This window comes from Puntigrus tetrazona, chromosome 8, assembly GCF_018831695.1.
Source record: "Puntigrus tetrazona isolate hp1 chromosome 8, ASM1883169v1, whole genome shotgun sequence".
Taxonomy (NCBI): domain Eukaryota; kingdom Metazoa; phylum Chordata; class Actinopteri; order Cypriniformes; family Cyprinidae; genus Puntigrus; species Puntigrus tetrazona.
In genome coordinates, this window is record NC_056706.1 from 16,120,282 (window position 1) to 16,139,729 (window position 19,448).

At 38.4% G+C, this 19,448-nt stretch overlaps 1 pseudogene; it reads right to left on the reverse strand.

The window, feature by feature from the left end:
• Positions 1 to 1,187: 1,187 nt before the first annotated feature.
• Positions 1,188 to 19,448, reverse strand: part of LOC122350710 — a 28,040-nt pseudogene continuing 9,779 nt past the window's right edge.

Here is a 19,448-nt window from a genome sequence, read left to right on the forward strand (position 1 = left end):
TGCATCATTTGTACAACCTTTAAAGATTTTCATGGATTTTCCCCGTATTTTTATTTTTTTATTTGCAGCTTGGTTTGAAAAATTGACCCTTATGCCTAGTTTCGGTGCTCCAAGGTCACATACTGTACATTACGTACATATATTACAGCCTGTAGCTGACCCATAAGGCTTGCAACTGCACGTGAATAAAACAAGCCTAACGTACAAATAAATAAATAAAAATCCTGACTGAATAGTGTGCGTTTGTGTCAGTGTGTGTGTGTGTGTGTGTGCGCGCGTAGTCATGTGTGAGCCTCACTGGACTGATGATCTGTGATTTCAGTGCCATCTGGGCTTGGCCCTCAGGCTGTTTAGATCTTCATGCAACAATCTGACATCAATATGTAACACAGTTGCATCAGACAAAACCCATTCCCAAATCCAGCATGCACAATCAAATCAGCAAACCCCCAAGAACCTTTGTTTACAAACGGATAAACGACAATAACACGGCCAGAGGATTGCCAAATGCGTTTAGATGGGGGGCGACGACCTCGTGTCGCATAATCAAAGTTTATTCACATCACCAGCCTGTTTCACCAATAAGGCCTCCATCTCACACAGCGGGGCTGCCGATATCCACCCGATCTCACCTAAACAAAAGCCATCTCATCTCCCGGCCGAGCGAGTCATTTCGGGTTATTAATACAACTAATTACCCTTTTTCTGGCCAAATTTGAATTTAAATGAACAATCGGAGATATCATCAAGAGAAGCAAAGGCGCCCCGCTGTGTTCTTTTCCTCTGATGGAAAGATTACAATTAGAGCATTGGAGTGGTAAGGGCAGGAGAGAGAGCCTATTACGCTGGAAAAAAATCTCCAATTACAAATCCGCTATACAGTTGTCAGTGGTAATTAAATGTGTGAGTGCGGGGGATTTTGGCTATTCGTGGCACCCTTTTGTTTCGTCATATCGAAGCCCGGCGCGTGACGTGAAGGTGACAGACTTCGACGCGTAAAGTTCGACAGAACGCCGGTTTTTAAAAGCAGCTACGTCCTTGATTATCAAACTTTAACGGAGTAATTGATAGTTTGGGGTTATCGATCGTGAGCGACGGTTTTTTTTTTCCCCCACCGACTTCGGAAGTCTCTGCCCCTTTAAAACAAATTTCAAAATCACATTAGGCGTAAAAACAGACGTTGCATGTTCACGGAAAAAAAACTCTTTAATCATTTTTTTTTTTAAAAGAATTATGTACAGGTTTATATTAAAATCACATAACACACAGAATGCCTTCCCAACAGGAGCCCAAGTGAGTAAGCTTACAAATGCAAGCCGTTACCCATAATCCTCATAGCATGCTCTTCAAAAGTGGACCAACAGAGGGATTATAAAGCTCTTAAATACAGATTGAATACAATGCCTTGCTCAGTCAACATAGCCAGTTTAGTAACCCAAAACCCTGTTTACACCAGAAACCATCGCTAACGTCGCTTCTGCTAAAACAGTGAACAAACGAATAGTAGTGTATTTTATTCAAACGCTTTCATTTTCGTTATATAAAAAGGCCCTATTGGAAATCACAAAGATTATGCAATTAGTCTTCGGTTAGAATATTTGAACATTGAGACAGTCACCTTTTATTTCTTCCAGTTACACCAAAAAACACCAGCCTTTCAATCCCAAGCAAACCATGAGGGGGGAAAGAAAAAACAAGAATCAAGTCCTCTTTAAATATTTGCCACAGGTTGCATAACCCTCAAGGTGCATGTTTTAGTTAGGAGAGGCTTTGCACACAATAAAAACGTCATGAAAATATAGTCTTTGATTCCTTTGGCAACTACTTTCACCAAGATGCAGATACCACCGAATGCAACATTGCTGCTGTAGGGAAAGAAAAAAATAATAAAGTAAACAAAATCAACTGCTGCAAACCAACAGAGCACCAAAAGTCTGACAGCCTGAACCATTCCAGATATTGAGATATATAACATTATAACTTAAAAAGGAACAAATAAAAAAAGATATTCTCTTATAACATTGATAGAATATAAATGTTGTAACAGAACATCGGTGTTGTTCCAAAGTGCTCTGCGAAGTGAGTTTTGTAGCGGATGCTCTTCGTGTTACAGCTTGTGCAAGAGATACATGGCAGCAACCGGCAAGATCAAGTTCATGCACCATTCAAATCAGAAAGAAAAGTGTGTGTGTGTGTGTGTGTGTGTGTGTGTGTGTGTGTGTGTGTGTGTGTGTGTGTGTGTGTGTGTATATATATATATATATATATATATATATATATATATATATATATATATATATATATATATACACACACAGAGCTCTAAAAGGCTACAAAAGCTAGAAGAAAAGAATGCATTACATTTTTTATTTATTTATCCCTTTATGTACATATAGTCGGAGGTAGAACTAATTGTTCTAAGTGCATCTACTATATTTAGGACCGAAACCAACACCCAGCCCTAAACGTTTGCTTTTAGATGGTTTGGAGCAACATTAAAAAGACAGATTTGAAGTGGGGAAACTCTGCCAATCACGTAAACTATTAAGAATGCATTTCTTTTGCCCTAGTCCTACTGGTGTGCAAAGGTTAGTGGGAAGTTCTGATCCGATAAAGGTAATATAACAAAAACACAGAGCTTGATATTTTATATTCCCGTTTAAATAATGTAATGTGCTGCAATTCATTTGATATCAACAGCAAAAACTGTTATAGAGAATACGTGCTAGCGGTTAGGGGGGTTACGACACGAGGTAGCCTGTATCAATACATAGATTTTCCTCAACATCAATACATTAGCATTGATAATGATGCCACAGTGTTAAAATGTTCTTTGCTATCTAAACTCAAACACGTTGTAAGAAAGAAAAGAAAAAAAGTGACAAGTACCAGCTTGTAACTGGGAAACATCCCTCATTTACCCCTAAAAGGTGCGTGTTTGTACTTAGAAGTACTACTCCAACTATTTGAGGGTAAATAAAGCGTCTCTTCAAGTGAGAGTCCCAGTGCCAGGCTGCCGTACACCTGCACTTTACACAAAAATACTCCTCCTAACTCGTGGTTTTACTTGGGAATTGCGTTATAAAAATAACAATGCTTTTAATCCTACAAAAGTAAGAACTCTGAAACGATACATGGAACTCCAACACAAGTAAAGGTCAGCAGCGAACTAAAAAATATTTTCTGCGGTGGACGACAGCAGTCAATTTTCCACAATCGATTCAGCGCAAATAACAATCCTCATACCGCCTGTCCAAACGCAGGGTGTGTTTCTATTTGGCGTGCCGTACTTTTGATTTCAGGTTCGTTATTAATAGCATAGTGGCGTTTAGCCTGGCTTGACTTCCTCACTTCGGGGAAGACGCGAGAAACGTGAGACGTGGCAGAAAACCCACCAAAAACTAAAAGAACAAGTGTTACTGCAAATATCAGCAAGGCACTAATTTACAGCTCTTTCCGCTAATGTGAAGACACCCTGTTTTAGCAGCTCTCTGTGAGATTTTAGTTTCCTCGACCGAACCGCGTGCATCTGCCCGACAACTAATTCACGGCACAAGTCAGTAAATAGAATAAAACATTAAAATACAGGAGTTAAGTAATAAATACATTTTATTTTATATAAATATGTGGGCCCTTATTTCCAAATCATCTGGGAAACGTAGGAAAGAATGAATGTACAATAAATGACAACACCTGTTTACATTCATAGAACAAGCTGCCCTGTTAAAATAATGGCATGATGAATTTGATAAACTGTAACATTGATACACCGGCAGCATCTATAGCGACGCGTTCTTCGATATGACTCGACGTGTGACTGTTAGCTTTGAGCGGGGTGAGATTGCACGGTTTATACAAGAAGGACAGAATCGAGGATTCCCCTCCGAATCATCCCCCGACGCATGATCGTTGCAGGTAGTTCCTGGTCCCTTTTTTCGTTCGATAGGTACGTTTTAACAGAGCTAATTACTTGCTAAATCTGTGTTTAATATAAAATTTGATTCTAAACCCCAGCACCTCCCCAGCACTACAGAAAAAGACGCGTGTTACATAAGCGAGATCGGTAGAGAGCGGCGATGTCGCCACCTGCCGCGTTATTTGTTTTTATTCGTTTAACACCACAGCGTAGGAAATCTTGTCATGATCATATCTAATGTTTGATCGAATTTAAACGTGAAGTGTTTTTGCCTCTATGTACAGCTTTACAGACTGAGGCGATGCCGCGCTGTGCGTTCTCGATGAAGGGGAGAGTTGTCCGCGCCGTCCTCTCTCTCTCTCTCTTTCTCTTTCTCCTTCCTGCAGTCTGCCCATACAGGTGGCTGTTCTGCTTCACTTGCGATCGTCGATGGTTTTAATGAATTCCACGGCGGCAGTGAACTGCATCCACCAATAGCACTCCTCCCCGCTCAGCCTGCTGGCGTAGAAATTATTGATGTACTGAATGGTGGACAGAAGGCAGGGTGGGTTTGCCTGGAGGAGGGAGAGAACGAGCGAGAGGGTGGAATTAACGCATTGAGATAACATCTGACCACCCACATTGTGCATGCTTACACATTCAAGCGCACTTACAAGTTTAGAAAATCTGGTGTGGGCGTGTGCATAGAAAACATAAATAGGTATGGGTGGGGAAAACTTAAAAAAATTAAAAATAAAAAAACTCCCACACACACACAGAGCAAATAAAGTAACTCTAGTATCGGGATCACTGCATTAAGTTGGTTTACAGGTTTTAAAATTGAAGTAAAGTAGTATTCAAAAGTGTTTTTGTATAAAACCTTTTGTTTAGCAATGATGCATAAAATTTCTGTTTTTGATCAAATAAATACAGGCTTTTGTAACACATAATACTCATTTTAAATAATGCCATTTAAGAAATATATATATATATATATATATATATATATATATATATATATATATATATATATATATATATATATATATATAATTTATATTATTTAATTGTATCAGCAAATATTGAAAATTAGGGCTGGGCTGTTTCTTTCGAGTTTAAAGGCAGATTTTTACTCCTAAGTGAAACCACAGAACTACAGAAATTGTGGTTTTAAAGTACTCTTCTGATTACAACATGACAAACACTTCATGTTTTTAAATTCTTTGCAGTTTTCCAGTGATCCTAAACCTTAAAATAAATATTGTAACAAAACACATTTTCTTAGTTTGTGCATGTATGTACCTAATGAGTGGTATTGTCTCAAATCACGAAACAGGTTTGCATTGCTTGACGTTTGTAGTGCAGGCTGCAATATTTCATTTATCTGTATAAGGTTTTTAACGATACAAATTGTTGCAAAGCAGCTTTACAGCAAATTAATTTTAGGATAATAATATAATTTTTCATCTCTTAGAAATGCACTATTTGACAGTAGCTTGAGTTAGGATGCGGAATTTACATTTTCAAAAACAGTAAAAATGTAATAACCTAATTTTTATATACTGAAATTTAATTATCCAGACTGTATTGAGTTTTACTTAAATGAACCTCCGGCCTCCCAGAGTAGCATACAATGAAATCATGATACAAGGACACATTTACCATCTCGATACCATGGTAAAAATTTAACTATATGGTTTCTAAGTATTTGTATGAAAAACGGCAGTGTAAATACATTTAGTATAAATGCACGAATGCTATAAAACACTAATTATTTTTTATTACTCCATTGAAATGTACATTTAAATCCATTGTAAACAATAGATTGAAAAGTCTTCTGACTGTATTATTGCAGTGTTTTTCCTGTTTGTCAGTGCCGTTTCATTGGATGTAAACTAATTAAGTCATTTGTGTCGTCGTTTGCTAAATATGCAAGTTGCTTGTATTTGAAAGGATGTGCAGTTTTTCATTACGTTTTAAAGCCGTTTAATAAAGTCATTATGTGTTATGAATGTACTGTAATTGTTATTACAGAACAAGCTGAATTTATTTAATGAACTTCTAAAGAGATTTTTTTTTATTAAATGCCATATTTGTTTACTTACACCCCAATGCTTATGGGCCTTAGTGCCAACTATCAGAAATGATCACTGTACTGTTACAGAATGCACAACACATTTAACGCAATTATGAGCATTATCACCCCTATGGTTGTGTCTCTTAACTCACTTTAATCAGGACAAAGACGAGCACAGGGACAAAGTCGTCCCGCCCCAGGTACTGCGTCCTCATTGGCCAGGCTGAGCAGGTTCATAATTGTGGAGCACATGCGCAGGATGCACTGTACTTTATCTCGTGGGGTCTTATAGGCGTTGATGGTCCTGATCTCAGCCTGTGCTGAGGGCCACGGTGCCTCTTTCAGATACACCTGCACAATTCACAAAAAAAAGATTAAATGCTATTTTTCTTTCATTGGATCACCTTATTCAGAGATGTAGTGCAAACTGTTACCTCTGGGATCTGCAGGGCTTTGTGATTGGCCGTCACCACTTTGGACAGTCGGTGAATGTGCTCCTGGAATAGCCTTGGGAAACAACAAAAAAAAAAAAAAAAAAAAAAAAACACATAACACCTTACACCATTTTCTTGTGCAAATTAACAACATCACAGGCCAACTGCCAAACATATTTAATGTTTATGCAGGCATAAACAGGATTTTAGTCCAATAAGATTTAATTGTGGGCGCAACAAAACCATGTCTCACTGACAAAACGTCAGAGAAATTAATATAGGAGGAGGTTGCATCATGCATCACATCTGGTTTAGACACAATGTGGAAAATGAACAGGAGTAAGGAAGAAGGATTTATGAGTTTCCTCACTCGTCTCTGTGGATGTCCCCATCCTGATTGGGGTAGAATGCCAGTTTGAAGATGCGGTTCATGACGCTGCGTTCGATGGCCATCTGGGCGTCCTGGAGCTGCTCTTCACTGGCGTACTGCCAGATGGCATCGTGGGCCATGGCTCCATACAGGTAACGCAGAGGAAATCCTCACGGCTGCTGTCTTATCGTCAGCTGCTGTACAGCCCTGAAACGCTGCAGAACCACAAGACAGTTGGACTTCAATGCAGGGATCTCACACCATCATTTCATTCAACCACTCAAATTTTGCTAAATCAAAATGTACGCATGAGTAATTTTATTTTGCATTAAAATATTTTAGATTTTTGACCGGATGCAGCTGCTTCAGACACTTTATATTGGCTGCTTTCAGGAAATAAAATTATTTTATTTACAGTACAAATATCGCATGCAAATGTACGGGTAAGTATTTTAGTCACTAGGGTCAGTGAGAATTTTAATTTTTTCTAACAATAAACATTATTTAGCAAGGATGTTCTAAACTGAATTAAACTTTGTATAATGTTACAAATGATTTATATTTCAAGCAAACGCTGCTAGTTTAAAAAAAAAAAAAAAAAAAAAAAAAAAAAAAAAAAGGATCATGGCTTCCACAAAGCATTACGCAGAACAACTGTTTTCCTTATTAAAAATAGTAGGGAAAACATGAAAGAATGTTTAAGGAAGATGTAAAACTGAGGGATCCTAAAAACAGGATTAACTGCAATTCTTATAAAACTAAATTACATTCTAATATACATAATTTTTTTTTACTTATTTGAACTGTATTTTTACTGTATTTACTAATGCAGGTTAACTGAACACAAAAGTAAAACACTTCTTAAGCAACCTCAAGCTTTTGAACAGTACTGTATTTTTAAATGACTTCCACTGTGATGTATCCGGTCTACTAATGAGACTGCAACCTGTCAGCAGTTCTCCATGAATACAATCTCAGACATCATTAATCTACTAAACTACAGGCTAGTACTTTAGATAGGTGTGTAATGTGTAATAAAGTCACTTTTCAGTCTGACAAGGGTTAGCTATGCATACATAACTGTACAATTAGTAGCTGTAAAACAAAACTCCAGAACTCCAGCTAGCTTGTAACCACCGGGGAATTGAAGTTTGAGACTCTAATGAGAAATATCCACTTCTGCTGCAAGAATGACTCAAACGGACTCAAATGCAGATCTGGAATCTCTAATAAACATTACAACTAATTCTCGTGTTCACAGCAATGCATGTAGGACCTTTGATGAAGTCCAGCATCTTTGACTCCATGTGTTCCAGGAGCAGTCGGACACAGACAGTGGTAAAGTAGCGGTTGGCCACTTCTTTGTCTCTCAACACTCTCTGCAGGAGTCGTTCCAGATGAGCCTGAGACGTCTGCAAGCCTTGCCTGCACCGTGTCAGATAGGCGATGTAACGGAGCACGCTCCTATTGCACAAAACCATCACCGCGCTCATTATGGAGTCAAGCCCAAAAACATGTCAGCACAAACTTTTATTAAAGTAGCGAGTAACAGAGAGAAAAAATGTGACAAAGTTAGTGAGACATTAAGAGAGAATAAGAGAGTAATGTGCGTACCTGTAGTCCTCTGCCATGGCAGTGAGCAGTTTTTGCAGGTGCGGGGTCGAGGTGGCTGACGCAGCGCGTAGTCTCCTGGATCTGAGCCATCTGGTTCTTATCCTGCAGGTTAATGGCCTCCGCCAGCTGCACCTTCAGAAAGCACACGATCTCGTTGTCTGAGGAGAGAGAGAAGACAGGGGCCAGACATAAATGCACAGCGTTTTGAACCTCAAAACCTGCAGAACAGCTACTTTCACCCCCATGTGCAGAGCCACAAAACTTTAGTTCAGATGAAGGTTCTTTTAAACAGGACTGCATACTAGCATAACAACAACAATAATAATAATAATAATAGCAATGACAACAACAATAATAATAGTTTAGAAAATAAAAAAAAAATTAATAATGAGATTATTATGAACAACACTAATAAATGAAGTCATAACTGAATATTTTTACAGCAGTTACAGCTTTGTAAGAAGTATAGAATGAGGCAAGTAAAGACAATAGATAAGTAACCTTTCAGGATCTGCATGGTCCGGGAGACCATTACGTGTTGTTGCTGCTGGAATGATGGGAAATACAACTGAATCTGCAGAGCACAGCGCCAGGCGTAAGCTTTTTCTTGATATCGCTGCAGAGATGCAAAAGACAGGATCAAAATTCATTCCTCGTTCTGATTCTGTTAAATTTTCATTGCTATTTTGTTTTCCGAGACTCAGAATGTACTGATTTTACTTTCAAGAGAACAAAGTGCGAGAGTTAGTTTGTCTGAGAGACCTGAAGGAGAAAGTCTTGTCCTGAGGGGCGCTGTCTGACTGGCAGAGTCTGGAAGGTCATCTGCAGAGATGTTCTGCAGAGCTTCATCTTTAGGGAGTCGTGCTCACTGTCCCCTTCTCTACAAGGCTCTGCAAAACACAACAGAACAGTTACAAGACACCAGATGACAAATTGATAAAGTTTGTCAAACATAAGAAAAAGCAGCGTAAGCAGTGTTGGAGTAGTTATTTTAAAAACTATTTCCAGTCCTGTTCCAAACAATATACGATGCCAACAAAAGCCATTTTGTTTTTGTGTTTCATTTCATATAACAGCCAAATATATTTAAGCCTAATATATTTTAATACAAAAAAATGCCAAATTAGCTTCATAGGCTGTTTAATGCCAGAGATAGATTTAGATTAATAAATAAATACATTAAAATGTATTACATTATACATTATAAATACATTATACATTATAAATATATTATATTTAATAAAATTGAACTTGTATATAAAATAGAACTTTTAAAAAAGCAACAACTTGTTTGTGTATGTGTGGATGTGTACTACATAAACTATAAATTATTATTTGTGATAGAATTTAACAAAATAATTAGTTTTCTGTGACATCATATGTAATTCCTGCTTGATATATTTACATGAACAACATACGCAAACCAATTCACTAAAATGAACAGCAGAAGCTACAGTGTCTGTCCCAGACTACTATGAAATGTTAGAAGCATCATCCTTTAGTTATTTACTGCACACTACTGAAGGAAGAGAGCGTTTCTACAGTTTCTTTATAATGTATGAACATCGTATGACAAACCTTGTCCAACATAACTCCCAGCAACTGCCCCATCACTGTGAGTGGGTCGTTTCTCCATGATGTACTTGTACTTGTCCATTATTGCCTCTGCTGACTGGGTCTTAGAGCTCTGCCTGAAAGCTGAAGGCTCATCTGGTATACCTGAGATGCATTCACATATGATCAGCTTGGACAACAGCTGCAATGAGTGTTTATTAAGAGTTAAATGAAAGCATACCTTGCGGTACCCTCTCTGCTCCTTGCTCATCTTTTTCCGGCTTGTCCCGCTTTGCAGCCCCCCAATCGCACTGCAAAAATGACCAAGAACAGTTTTTCCTCACAAAAAAAAAAAAAAAAAAAAAAATTAACTCAACGCTGCATCCATACTCCTACAAGGCAGCAAACCTCAAGACACAGATCCTCCCTGGTCCAATGTACCAAATGGACGAACATGCTTTGAATTCTGTTGAGCCACTACTAAATATTCAGTAATGGGAACTAAGACAGGAAGCATGTCACTACTTAAGTGCAAACACACAGATGTGGGCCAGTTGTATGCACGTGTAAAGGCCGTCAAAGAAAAACTGATGAGATTGTCTTAATATGAATGGTATATGGAAACTGATGTTCTGATATCAATATCAGACTGTCTATAGTTGCAAAAAAAAAAAAAAAAAAAAAAAAAAAGTAAAATATCTTGCCTCTAAACATCAAATCTGATTCCACAACAAAAACTTACATGCTTGTTAACAGTCTTTCTAAATTATTATTTATTTTAGTTTTCACTTGATACCAAAGTAGGTTTACATCTCTGGGGAATATTATGCATCTTTTTCCAAGTGCATATTTAAGCAAAATCCTTATTTAGAGAGTTTAACCACTGCAAAATAAATTATGAAAAAACCAAGATGGCTGCATGAAGGACAAGATGAAGCTTGACTGTGTCATGTCACAGCTCGAGCCGTCACGCAGTGGCGAGGAGGAGTCTACAGGAGCTAGCAAATATTTGGGCTGCTAGTGTACAGCACTAGGACTGAGTGGGAGAGAGCTTGAAGAGCGGGTTACCTGGGAGTTCACCTCTGCAGTCCAATAGAGCACTGTGTGAGGAACACAGACAGCAACAGACAGGGTTGGGCTTCACAAACACAAACCCAAGCCATGCTAAATGCTAATTGCTAATGACCTAAAAAAGTTAGACCGAATCAAGTTGCATTTTGAAGTTTGACTATCTAAAAAATGTTTTGTTTTGTTTTTTTAATTAAATTGATCAAAAGTGACATAAGACATTTATGGGTTTTTTATAATAACAGCTGTTCTTTTGAACTTTATATTCACCAATGTATATTGAAAATATGTATTAAATAGAATATATACGCTTCTCCCTGAAACATTTAACATACAAGACAAGTTCATGCAAAACACAGCTTTTGTGTTTAAAAGTCAAACATCTAAAAGAGAAGAACAGCCGAGAACAATTAATTTTTAAAATGAATATTTTCTTATCCAATTTCTTCTCCAATTAGAAACACAGACTCACATTCACAAATGCAATAATCTGAGTACACATTTAAAGCTTTGCACATTTAAAGAAGTCTTAGTTGTAAGCACAAACATTAGAGCAGTGGATATATCAGTATTAGCTTAATATTAAAGTTTAAAATTTTATTGCCATCATTCCATTTGGACCAAAAATCAAAGCCAATATTATCAGCACTTTTCTCCCATTGACGCATTCATCTATGCTAACTATTTCCATATTTTCTAGCCATTGACCACCATCCATAGGATAAAAGGCAGACATGTACTTATTACAAAACAGTCAGGGAGTAAGTGTTGGGTTCCTCACCTTTAGGAATGGCAGGAACAAAACGCTTCTTCCACCAGGGTCTGTTCCTATCAGACTTCTCATCATCACTGTCCTTCCTGTCCTCAGACTAAACGCATACAAAACCATCATCATTTAAAGAAGCAGTTCACCCAAACATTTGAATCTTACTTGCATGTACTTGACCTCAATTAACTTGAACCATAAATGAAAAAAAAAATTAAATAAAAGTTTTTTTTTTATTATTACGTTTCAATTTTACTTTTTCCCTCCAGAAATATATATTTTACATAGTGAAAGATTGTTTTTCTAACGATTTAATAATTAATAATTTTGAATGAATGAAGAGAAAGAAAAAACTGAGCAAAAGTAATAGCAAAGGATGTATACGATTATAAAAATATCAAATTCTAAAATATTTAGTTCTTTTAAATTTAAATTCATGAAAAATTATTATTAAATATATATATACATTAATTTGTTGTTTCCAGATAAATATTAAGTGGCACAACTCTTTAATACTGCTAATAATAAAATCAGCATATTAGAATGATTTCTGAAGGACCATGTGACACTTTTCATGTGCAAATTTAGCTTTCGTCACAGAAATAAATTACATTTAAGTCTAGATAAATAACACTTGATTAGACAAAAGTGATAAATCCTTTCTCACCTCTCCTTTGAGTGAATCCTTGCTGGGAGAGGAGGTGGGTCCTGTGGAATAAGCCCCAGCTGGATCTCTCTCCTCCATCATGGTCCCTGGCGGTTCAGTCCAGGATCACTGTTGGGTCTGCGGCCAGCGGACACCACATCTGTGCTGGCGGCTCCTGACCAGCCTTTCAGGGTAAGAGTGCCTCTGCTTGGGATGCTCCAGGTCACTCTGCGCCAGGTGAGAGGCGAAGAGGGGTGGACGAGGCTCTTGGTGGCCCGTTATGCTGGCCTCTGGGATGGGCGGGTCAGGGGAGGGTGAGGGGTCGGGATAGTGTACCTTGGGCCGCACGATGGTGCCAGTGGACGAACCTGCAAAAGACATTTGACCCAAATTTAGGGGGCCTTCACGCTTGCATTTAAAGCACACCGCAGGCTAAACTCTATAACTGTGAAAAATATGTTTTTGCATATTGATATTTGCAACGAACCTCCAGTTCTTGACAAACAAAACTAGAGCCAGGGTCGTGACATGACTTCTGTTCAGCTGGCGCTCATAAAAAGGTAGCACGCACACCATCAGCAGGAGTGTGTGAGAGTGTGTGTGTGTGTGTGTGTGAGAGTGAGTGTGTGTGAGAGAGAGAGAGCTTGAGAGAGCTGTCAGAGTCAGACAGACCTCAGGTGAAAGTAGGCCACCTGTTCCAAGGGTACAGCATCTCTGCTGTGTGCCTTCCAATGCCAGCCCTGTGCCACTAGCTCAGTAGGGACAGGCCGCTGAGCCAAAACGCCTGCAGTGAGGTCTAGCAACCTGTCATCCCCTCACCTTGCCCCACACACGTATTTTCACAATGTCTCTCCAACACATTTATGCAACTTTCCATTGTATATTTGCAGGCTTAGACAGGCACAAATCAAATTTAGCCTTTAAACACCAGCATAATAAAACCACCTATTCTACAAGAATGGGCCATAATAGGATAGATGTCTGGCAAGCACTTGCTTTATTTCAGAGCACACACGCTGTTTAGTGGGCTCTTGTCATTAGGCACATTAATGGTACTCCTTTCTAGCTCTTACATGTGTAAGTACTGCATTCAACAGCAGTGCATGCTGGGAAGTGACATTACCTTCTCCGGAGGAGAGGGGATCGAACATGGCCAGCAGTGAATCTGCTTGAGAGGGTGCACAGGATAGACTGTGAGCTCCTAGAGAGGTGGAAAAAGAGGAGGTGCGTAAAGTGATGAAGTAAATGAGTGACAAAGGACATGTTAATCTCACGGCAGAAATCCCAAGAAACATTCAACAACTGTCCAGGATTTAATAGTGAATAAAACATGTTTGAAGATTAAAAAAAGTCTAACATACTCCTATGTAGATGTGCTTACAAAACTTAATTTAAACTTAAAGATGCAAAAAGTTATCACATGTTCATGTGTGTTTCACTGATAAATATCACCATCATTAAACAACTGATATATCAGCATTATGCTCTCTGCTGCCCATTTTCCATCAACTGGTCTGCAACACAAGCGGATACACTGATATTAAAATCCAAAAGCCAGCAGTTAAACAAATGTTGTAGCCAATAACATTAACCATTTTTAATGTTTTTTGAAAAAAAATCTTTAATGCTCACCAAGGCTGCATTTATTTGTTCAAAATACTGTAATACTGTAAAATATTTTTTACAATATAAAATAGCCATCTTATCTTTTAATATATTTTAAAATGCCATTTATTCCTGTGATAGCACAGCTGAATATTCAAGAGCCATTACTTCAGCCTTCAGTGTAAACTGCATTTATATGAAACAGAAATCTTCTGGAACATTATAAAAGACTTCACTTTTTACTTTTTTTCACTTCACTATTCACTTTTTAAATTAATATATCCTTGCTGAATACAAAAATATTTCAAATACTTAATACCCAAACTTGAGAAAAGTAATGTAAAAGTATACATAAATGTCATATACTTACACACACACACACACGTATACATACCAAGAAAATACTAATAATCACATTATTTCAAATGTTGTCTGAATTACGGATCACTGAAGTTGAATTATATACCAGCACGGAATAACAGCTAACCAACCAAATGTAGAGATCTTGGCAGCCGAAATGAGACTCTACTGGTGTTACAAATCATAAAACAGCTTGTATATCATATCTTAAGGAGTGAAGTTTCCTTGGTGCATCTTTAATTAATGAGTGAGTATGTGTGTGCATGTGGTCAATCAGTAACATGACTGTGTGCTTGTACCATGAGCAGAGTCCTCTCCATCTGACTGGTCACAGAGTCTTTGCCCACAAAATCTGAGCTGCACTCTGAGCGTAGGTCTTCAATCTTATTGGGGATGTCCTCTGACGTGGCACTGATGCCTGCACAAACAATATGTAACAAATCAGCAGAACCTTCAACTATACCTCAAAGAAGAAAACATTTTTCACTCTATTCTGCTGCCTTAGCAAAACAAGCCTAGGGTTCGGACAGTATATATCTCTCAGATCTACAGAATAGTTCTGAGAGTAAGCAAAAGTACAGCTTGTAAGTGATGGAGTGGTGGCCACGTTGAACAGCCAATCTCATTTCAAGCTCTTCGTGGAAGTGAAGAAACCATGCCAATGCTCCCTTGAGCACACAAAGAGGGCAGGAGGATCCCCAGGGAGATTCAGAGTAGGTGAACGAGAGATGGAAACGGCAAAAATGAAGGAAGGAGGAAGGGAAAGGCGATCCATCTGCCAAAGTCCTCAGGGAAAACTCCCCACAAGGAGTTTGCCGTTGTGTTACATGGCTATTCGTCTTCATCAGCATGTCAGGGAAGAAGAGTCGCTGAATAAAGAACTCGGCGAGGCAGAGGATAACATTCAAATGTGACATGCAAGATGTTCAAACCTTTGGATTGTGGGATTCTGCAAGATGAATACAGAGCGATTCCAGACTGACAACGATTGCTCATTTGAGGGCATTTAGACAAGTTTTTGTGTATGTGTACCTGAAACGACACTGAGTCCCGGGGTGCTGGGTCGGGAGCTGACCTCTCTGACCTCAGTGTCATCTGAAGTGCTACCCACACCCGAGCAGCTCTCCAGCTCCTGCAATCGTTCCTCCTGCTTCAGGTCTGCTGCTTCTGCAACACAGAATCATTAACTGCAGAAAACAGCGTATCCACACACACATAAAGACACCCAGGGCATCCCCGTGGAGGGCTCTCATTTACGTGCTCATTTGTAATAATGTAAGTCTCAATTGGTCTTTGGAGTCTACTTTTCCACTGCCTACAACTGAAGCAAACCCCAGCAAAGAAAAAACAATCACTCATTCTCTCTTTCTAGTGTTTGTGATGCAAATCGGGCAGGGAGACAAGACCACACACAGCCTGCCGTATGCCTGCTACTGGCACAGTGTGGTTTTACATTGTTTTCTTACTCACAATTGCATGATTCATAACATAATCAGCCCTGTTTACCATTAGGGGTTGTCACAACAACCAAATTTCAGTAATGGATATTAACAATAGTATTTAAATCTTTAAAATTCCTGATACAACAGCAACAAGTACCCTGTAGTGTTTTGTTGTGAAAGTGAAACTACTTTCTTTGTGCTTCCAAAAGAGGACACTAGAACTAGAGATAAGCAGTTAAGTTTTTACAACACTGTTTGAGAACAGTTCAACACATATATTAGGAGTGTGTTCAGCGCATTTACAGAGGACTGATTCTGAACCTGGAGAGCAGCCTATGCTGGCTGTGCACAGAGGATATAAAGTTGGCAATTCCAACTTTGCAAAGGCAGTCTGGTGCTTCTGACTCCTGTAAGTACCTGTGTTTTCATATTTAAAGGATTTGCTGCTGACTACAGAAAAGCAAGTTTTGAGCAGTGTAGAGTAGTATCCTAATAATCAAGCTGCGTTGTTTAGAAATAATAATATTAATATCTTTTATTTTTAACATTATAAGTAACATTATTATTATTATTATTATTATTATTATTATTAAGGCAGCATTGACACTTTAAGTCCCAAAGCACAGATCCTATGCTTTAATACAAATAATGTTTTCTTTCATTTTTTTGCACTTGAATCATATTTTTTCCTTTTTGATAGGAAAACATGAATAAGAACAAAAAGAAAATACTTTTATATAATATTATAATTTAAAAAATATATGTTACAATTAAAAGATAAAATTAAGTCATTCAAATGATTCAAAATTGGTCATTTGTGTTCGTGAAAATCCTATAAAAATTAATTGACAGGTTTGTTGGCAGGTTCTCAAGGGACACTTTAGATCACAGTATAACTGGGAAAACCCTCTACTTTAAACTATCATCTTATAGACATGTAAAGTACATGTAAAATATTAAACTGCATATTTTAGCATATTTCCCAGCAGCCAGAACAGAGCTACATTTAATAAAAGAGCTCCATGACTCTATTCAGTAAAGCCAAAGCTGAACAATAACACTCTAAACTGAACTATCATCCTTGTATGGGTTCATTTCTCACCAGTCACTCGGCAGAACCTCAACGCTCCACGCCTCACTCGTCGTCTCTCGGAGATGGTAGACCCGTATGGGTCCAGCAGTACTGGCAGACACAGCATGCTGCCTACAAGGCGCTTCTCCGCCGCAGCCCCTAAAGGAGAACACACACATAAGAAGCACATGGGCATGAGGCGCCTGTGATCTAAAGCAGCAGGTAGGCGGACTCGACAGAGATGGCCAAAGGTTAATTGCGGCCTCCTCCTCACACACAGGCGCAGACACGCATACACGGTATCATCAGGGTTGTGACTTTGAGGTGTGGATCGAGCAGAGCATCACTCATAACCTCATTATTCTCTCAACCAGCATCCACACAGCGCCTCCTCTCTGAAACACTCCTAAGCAGAGAGCTAACGCCTAACAAGGCAGAAGAATGGAGATGGAGCGCCGGAAAGGGAGGGGAGGGAGAAACAGCCAGCATGGCGATGAGAAGGGGGCTGTTTGCAAGAGAGTGCGGGGCGGCTGATGGTCGGACGGAAGCGGAGATCATGAGCGCTCCGTGATGAAGCTCTCCACAGGTCATCTCCCCACATACGCATACGATGCTTGCACACAAGGGCAGGTTTGGTGGGCCTGCAGGAGAGCTTTCCCCGCTGGCCCTGTTTACAGTGAGTGAGGCAGGGGGCTCTGGGCCATACCGTCTTTCAGGTGCATGATTAAATGAGTGGCACCCGCAGTAGTGAAACAATTAGAATTTCTGCCTCATTATCATGGTAATCTTATCAATTGGGATAATGAGGTATTAATCAGATATTTAATGTGTATATCTCATAACCCAATCCCTCGGAGAAAACACATATGAAATCGCTGTAAATTCACTTAATGATGGAAAAGTCCTCAACGCCATATTCCGAGGAATGAAAAATGGAGGATGCAAATGAGAAGGAACCAAGGTCAATAAGACTGCAGGGACTGTGTGAATGTCAGAGAGAGGGAGGCGAGAAAGAGAGAGAGAAGCGGAAAGACGAGGAACGGAGTGAAAAGAAGAGTGGAGGGAGGATGCGAGACTGACTGAGAAAGACAGAGGAAGAGAAAGAGATGGAGAGAGAAAGATGGAATGTGGTGAGATTAAATGAGAAGTTTTTTAGGTTTTTCTGCACATCACTCTGTCCTGTACAGAAATAATACACACTGCTGATATTTTTAAGTCAGTAAAACCTAATGCTATAGTTTTGATTGAGGAAAAGATAAACTAAAGGCAAACTGGTACTCATTTAAAATTATACTATTTAACTCAACAATTGATTCCTGGGATACAGAGCTGTTAATATATATATATATATATATATATATATATATATATATATATATACATATATATATATATACATATATATATATATATATATATATATATATATATATATAATTTTTTATTATTATTTAACTTTTTTTTCTTTTCTTTTTTTTTACTAACTCATGTTGCTTAATGGCAAATGGCATGCAAATATTAATTACAATGGCTATGGATTTTGAGAAATGCAACGCTTTCAGCTAACCACACGGGTGGCAGTAATGATTTGCTGAACACTATGCCAAAATGAACCTTATCTCAATGTCATGATTTACATAGATATATAATTTGCTAAATGATAAAACTGTCAAAAATTTTAAAATTTAAAAGTAGTTTATGTCACTGTGCAACTGGAAATTTACTAAGATTATGTAACCTTCACGAAAAACGGGCATTAATTACAAAAAATGCATAGCATTATGACTGGGCAAGATTTGCAGAAATACAATCGCATCTGCTATCTCCTGCAGCCGTCTTCATCCATGTTGGGATCAAAGTCACTGCCAAGGACGCCGGTGCCTAAGTCTCACTGGATCGCTTCTGAAATGTCCCTGTCATCCGTCAGTCCCATCATGTCCCCGACCTCAAATCCTGCGTAAGCTTATCATCCAAATTGATCCTGTGTAGTGGCTAAGCATAAAGAAAAACCCAGGAGTAATACCTAAGCTTACACCACTCTCTAACTGTAAAATATTTAGGTGTGCTGCAGGTACAGAAATGCTTTTAAAACATGCTGTATTCACCTTGTTCATGTCTCCAGTAGCTGTAAGGCCTCTGCACCATTGCTACCAGACTGCCCTGGACCTCTTCGGACACAGACTCCAATTCTCAAGGTCCCAAAGAAGATACTGAATTGGATGTTAGATGGCCTGCAGAGACCACTATTCATATTAACTACAATAAAATACTACTAATTTTGCTTGAAGTTAAAGTTTTTTTCAAATAAATTAATGTTAGTAATAAAGAGTCCTCTCACAAACAAAACAAACAAATTTAAATCTGCAGCTTATATCAATGAGATGATATAATATCTCATTAAACATGATATAATATCTCAATATCAAAATGGCTTAATGTCCAGCTTCTGGCTGCAAGGTGAAAAATTAAATAAAATAAATAGAGATACAACTGAAACATACTAAACTTTAAAAATATTTGCAATGATGTAAAAGAAAATGTCAAG